A 6,487-nucleotide genomic window follows, 5' to 3' on the forward strand; every position below is an offset into this window, starting at 1 on the left:
CAGTGATGACTGTGATATCATTGGTGTGAGTTCAGAGAACCAGGTAAGGAGGAAGAGGGATTGGCTGCAGCGCTGATTTGCGCAGTTTTGGACCAGATCGGTGACAGCAGAGATCAGGTTTGAGAAGTAGTAAAAACAGCGAGAGGAGAGAATAGAACAACAACAAGAAAGCTTGAAAGAAAAGTCTGTGTTGTTGTGCGAAGTTCTTGAGCTCTCGGGTGAACTGCGATCTCTGTTCTGCTACTGATCCTCGCGTGGTTGTAAGCATTTTTATTCTCCTTTGCCACCGAGCTTCTGTAAGTCTCGTGCTTTAACTTAGATATTTCTTGAGACATTGTAGGGAGGTTACTCCACCAAGAAGGAGGATTTGTAACCGGAAGATTATCCGGGGTGCGATCTACCGAAGATCAAGGAGTCGTCCACCTTACGGACACGCCGAGGAGTAGGGGCAAGTTATCCCCGAACCTCGTAAATCCTAGTGTTAGTGTGCTTGTGTTTTTCTTTCTTTTAGTTGTCTAATTCTGCTGTGCTAACAATTATCTGTGTAGAAGTTTTGTTTAAGTTTTTGAAGGGGCTATTCCCCCCCCCCCCCCCTCTAGCCATCTAAGATCCCAACAATAATGAGGCTACGATAGGGACCTAGAGGAGAAATTGGTTTTGGCCTTCCGATGAGCTTGAGTATCCCATGCTCACCCCGAACACACAACTCAAGCTCATCGATAACAACTCATTCCACTAGAGAGTTATTACCGCACTACCGCACCAATCCCAAATTACATTATGGGCTCCTTCTTATCATGAGTGTGTTAGTCTCCCTGTGTTTAAGATTATGAATGTCCACTAATTAAGTAAGTTACTGACAACTCACTTGATTAATATCTAGCTCCAAGAGTAGTACCACTCAACTTTATTGTCATGTTGGACTAGGTCCACCTGCAGGGTTTAACATGGCAATCCTTATGAGCTCCTCTTGGGGACATTCTCAACCTAGATAACTAGGACACAGTTTCCTTCTATAATCAATAACACACACTATAAGTGATATCATTTTTCAACTTATCGGGCTTATTGATTTATCGAACTAAATCTCACCCATTGATAAATTAAAGAAATAAATATCAAATATATGTTCTTGTTATTATATTAGGATTAAGAGCACACACTTCCATAATAACTGAGGTCTTTGTTTCTTTACAAAGTCAGTATAAAAGAAACAACCTTTAAATGGTCCTGCTCAATACACTCTAAGTGTACTAGTGTAATTATATAGTTAAGATAAACTAATACCTAATTACACTATGACCTTCCAATGGTTTGTTCCTTTCCATCTTGGTCGTGAGCTACTGTTTTTAATTTATAAAGAACCGATAACACTATCTTCTGTGTGTGACACCACACACTATGTTATCTACAATATAAATTAATTGAACATCTACATTTGGTATATATAAATGTAGACACTTGACCAATGTGATTCTTATAAATGTTTATACAAAAACTAGGCTTTTAGTATACACTCCAACAAAATCTGCACATGCAAAGAAAATACAAATCTCCCACAAACATATTAGATAAGATAGAGCCATAACCATTTTAAGATAAGCAGAATAAGAAATAAAAACTGAATCGCATCCAACAAAGTCAATAATAGGTACCTCTATAAAATTTTCCAAAAGATCACAAGAAGTACTTACCTTGCTTTGCTGAGAGATACCTGATATTTCTAAACATGTGGATGTGACTTTCTCTGAATCAAAAGATGGTTCTGGCTCTAGCTTAGGTGTTGGCGATATCAAAGATGGTGATTCTTGAGACTCAACCATATCTACAAGAGTCCCTACACATTGGTCCACAACATGCTCAATCCTTGCAACTCTTACAATATCTAAGGATTGTGTGGACAAAGGAGGTGATTCTTGAGATGTTGCTTCCACAACACAGCTCCATACACATTGTTCCATATCAACATCATCAACACAAACATCAAAAAACAAACCCACATCAATATCCTCAATAGGAGAATCAACTATAGGAGGATCAATAACTTCACTTGCAGTTTTAAATTGATCTACCACATCACATTCATCATCTGAAAATTTAATGTCACTACAACACCCTATAAAATTTGGAGGTAGATCTGAAAACTTATTTACCACTGCTTTATCTTCATAATCCTCATCTGAAGAGTCTTCATCTTTATACAAATTCAAAAATCTGCACTCAACCTTACTAGTGTCACAGAATTTTTTAAAGTCATAGTTCTCATTGACCCCCACTAACCTTTGTGGAAAGGGAACCCTTAGTGAAGGTCTTGGGAAAGGTACTTCTAATTTCCCATATTCCCTTTTAGCTTGTGGAAGAGATTCAACTTGCTTATCTAGTGTTGGTATGATCAATCGTTGAGGGAAAGGTACTTGTGGCATTTGGGAACCTCCTGGAATAATGGAACAGAACTCATGTGGTCTTCTATTGTTCTTCTCCTCAATTCTAAACATGTCCTTCTTCAGAAGTTCTTCATGATTTTTTTCAATTCTCAACCCAACATCATCACACTTTTCACTAGATCTTGTCTGCGAAAGAGGGGGATCTTCTTTAAACCAATTTGAAACAATACTTTCAATCTTTGCCCCTAAATGTTTGAACTCCCCATTCTGTGACTTGTGATTTTCAAAACTCATAGATGGTTGAGTTACAATTTGTTTGACAGGCTCTATAGCATTTATGGCTTGCACTTCTTGAATGTTTGAGGGAGATTTCATCCAACTTATGTTTGACCATTCATGGAGGTTCAATGTCACTTGATCAATTAACATATATGCTTCATCTACACTTTTGTCCATAAAAGAACCTCCAGCTGATGAATCTAATAAACTCTTGTCTGAGAAAGAAATTCCCCCATATAATATGTGCAAAATCAACTATTTTTCAAAACCATGATGAGGACACTGTCTTTGAAGACTCTTAAATTTATCCCATGCTTCAAATAATGATTCTCCGTATGCCTGAGCAAAATTTGTTATGCAATTCCTCATATACACTATTTTGCTTGGAGGGAAAAAATGATTTAGAAATTGCTTCTCCAATTGTTCCCAACTTGTGATGCTTTGAGGACGGAGAGAATATAACCAAGTCCTTGTTTTATCCTTGATACTGAAAAGAAATGCCATCAATCGAACTACATCTGATGATACTCCTTCACATTTCACCATATCACAAATCTCTAAAAATGTTTCAAGATGCAGATAAGGACTTTTTGATACTTCTCCTCCAAATTTGTGACCTTGTATCATAAAAATTAACTCTGGGTCTAGTTGGAAACTTTTTGCTTCAATTTGAGGTTGCACAATGGGAGAAAAAAATCTTGCAGAAAAGGGTGTAGAAAAATTTTTCATGGCCCTGCTTGACATGTTAGTGCTCATGAATATTCAAGAAAAAATTATTAGAAGAAAAAAAAATTGAAGAATCAAAGACAAGAAATAAAATACAACATGAGAAGCAAGAAGGAAAATGCAAAAAGAAAAACAAAAATGTCTAGAGTAACTCATATGCTAATTAACTAATGTTAATCGAAAACAGTCCCCGACAACGGCACCAAAAACTTGTTGACGTTTCGCAAGTATACGGAAATGTCGTAAGTAATAATAAAAGATATCATATCCACAGGGATTGGAATAACCACTAAAGATTTATCAACGCAAATTAGCTAAACAACTAATCAATTGATTATCAAAAGCTAAATGCAACTATGCAAAGGAAAACATAGAGATGAAAGAATAACAAACAAGAATAAGGGCTTTGATAAAAGGGGTGTCCTAGGAGTTTTGGTTTCTTTATAAGGCTCTTCAATGTAAATGATCTACCAAATCTTATTTCTCAATTGTCCATCAATTATAGAAGGTTGTCGGTGTTAGTTAGAGCCCTAGAGCCAATCATATGATGATTGTTGTATGGACTCATGTATCATATTCCTATATATTTATAAAGGCATTTTCTTTATGATTATTATACATACTTGTATTGGTGCTAAATAACTAAGTATAATAACGTCCTTGAGTAAAAGGTTCTTATCTATATCAATCGATTGGTTGAATCGATAGTGAGATGATATAGAGAACACTACTCTTAATCATTCCTAGTCAAGTATTAACATTCAGGGACAATGTTAATACGACGAGACTAGCATGTAGGTCAACTTGATGACTTGATCTCACAAGTCATGGATATAAAGATATCAAGTTGACACATGGGTATGTATTGGAGAGTGTATGCTGAATGACCCGCCATGAGAAAGTATCATAGATCGTTATATGAGTGTCATATACTTTCTCATGTGATTATTAGTATAACTATTAGTCCTTGGACCTGAAGTCACCATGGTTCCCTACATAAGGAGTTGCATACTTTGGCTTCGTCAAACGTCACCCGTAACTGGGTGGACTATAAAGGCGATTACTAGGTATGTAGCAAATTATGCGGAGGAATGTGAGTGATGTAGATGGGTTCTATCCCTCCTATATGACGGGAGTGACATCATTATTCTTGATAGAGTGAGATCACTAAGTGCATGGTCATGCCCAAATGAGTCAATATGAGATATTGAGCTCAATTGATTAGAGTGAGTCTACTTGGAGTTCAAAATATAGATTGATTAGAGGATGACACAGTCTATGCTTCAAATTGATCAATCTAGATATCAAGGATAGAAGGACATTGTCACATATTGTGAGAGTCACAATTAGTAGTCACAAAGGTGATGTTGGATCTCAACATTCTTGTAACTTGGGTAGTAATGATGTGTTGCTAGATACCGCTCATTACTTATGTTTCTAAATGGGTTTAGGAACATTGCCAACGTTACAAGAACCTATAGGGTCACACACAAAGGGCAATTAGATGGAGATTAGGTTCATATGATGGACCAAGAGGATTTGGTTCATGTGATGAACCAAATTGGATTAAGAGTAATCTAAATTAGACTAATTGAGTTGGACTCAATTTGATTCATGTTTCCAATGAGTCAAATTAGATTATGATTAATTGAGTCAATTTAATTCAATGATTATAGATTCATTAAATTAAATTAGTTCGAATCAAATGGTTATATTTGATCAACCATGGGAGATAAGAGGTCAAGTTTGACTTGACCAAATGTCACCTTATTGTGACATGGCATGGGGCCGGCCAATGATGGTGTTCCACATCATCAAGGCTTCTTTACTTGGTCAAGATTGACTTGACCAAGTGCCACCTCATGAGGGAGACCAAGAGCCATGACTCTTGGTATCCCATGGAGGTTTAAAACCCTCTAAATGTGGTCGGCCATATAATGGTGCTTGAATAGCATTGTGTGCTCATTCAATCTATCTTCTTCCTTCCTCTCTTCTTCTCTTCTCTCCCTCTCCTCCTTGGCCGAGACTCCTTGGGGTGCTAGCACACTCTAAGGTTTCCTCTCCATCTCTTGTTTGTGTGGATACTTCTAGAGGTGTGTACACTTGAACACACTTGAGATCCGACAGACCTTGGACGAGCGGGATTTGCGAAGGGCTTCGCTTCAAAGGTATACTTCCCTTTTTCATGTAGATCTAGGATAAAACATGTACATGATTTATTTTATATGTCTTTGCACGGATCCGTGGCAAGACTTCGGGGTTTCCGCAACGCAAAAAAAAATAGTTTTTGTGGCCCGAAAGTCCCAACAGTGGTATCAGAGCCACGTGCGAAGTGTGTACATGTTTCATTTGTATTTTTATGAAAAATATCATATCTGTAAGTTTCTGTAAGTTTACTATTTTTATGTATTTTTATGAGTATTTTTCTCGTAGAGGCGAAGCAACAAGTGCTTGGACACTTGTAGGCTTCGACTACCGAGAAAAACCTTCCGAAACGGCAAGGTCTCGCCCAAATTATTTTGGAACAGTGGCTTAAGGCGTTGTAAGATCATAATAGGACACTCGTGAGACTCATTTCGTGAGAAGGGGCGCTGCCCCTAACCCCGCAAGGGGCATTGCCCCGCGATCATGCCCTAAAATCGCTAAACGAGACCGCTGGGAAGTTGTGACTCATAAAATCGTAAAAATAGTAGTAAAATTATAGAAATTTATATTTAATACATAATTTAGAATTATGTATGATTTTGTGATGGCCATGGCCCAAAACCCCAATTTGATTGGACAAAATGTGTTGTAATTCATAATATGGTCTGCGCGTCATTTTTGTGTGATTGTGCATGTTGTATTTCTTATATGTGACCTGCGCGTCGTACCTCTCTTTTATATTTCCTATTGTAAATAGTTTTAGACTCAAATGTAACTCGAGTTTTATACTTGTAATGTACAAAATGGAGCGGTGGACGGTCCACTCAAGAAGGAGTTACGAGGAGGGTGCGAGCAACACATAGCGGTCAAAGGGAGGAGCTTGGAGAAGCTGTTGACCCTAGGTTGACCGTTCAATCTTCTCATTGGCTTGATAAGATCGTAGTAGGGCTATG

At 37.6% G+C, this 6,487-nt stretch overlaps 1 non-coding gene across 1 annotated transcript; it reads left to right on the forward strand.

Moving 5' to 3' along the window:
* Positions 1-2,928: 2,928 nt before the first annotated feature.
* LOC122049846 lies at positions 2,929-3,034 on the forward strand. Its single transcript, XR_006131100.1, has one exon. It is a non-coding gene; the product is annotated as a small nucleolar RNA R71 (small nucleolar RNA).
* Positions 3,035-6,487: the final 3,453 nt, after the last annotated feature.

This window comes from Zingiber officinale, chromosome 2B (genome assembly GCF_018446385.1).
Source record: "Zingiber officinale cultivar Zhangliang chromosome 2B, Zo_v1.1, whole genome shotgun sequence".
In the NCBI taxonomy this organism is placed as follows: Eukaryota; Viridiplantae; Streptophyta; class Magnoliopsida; order Zingiberales; family Zingiberaceae; genus Zingiber; species Zingiber officinale.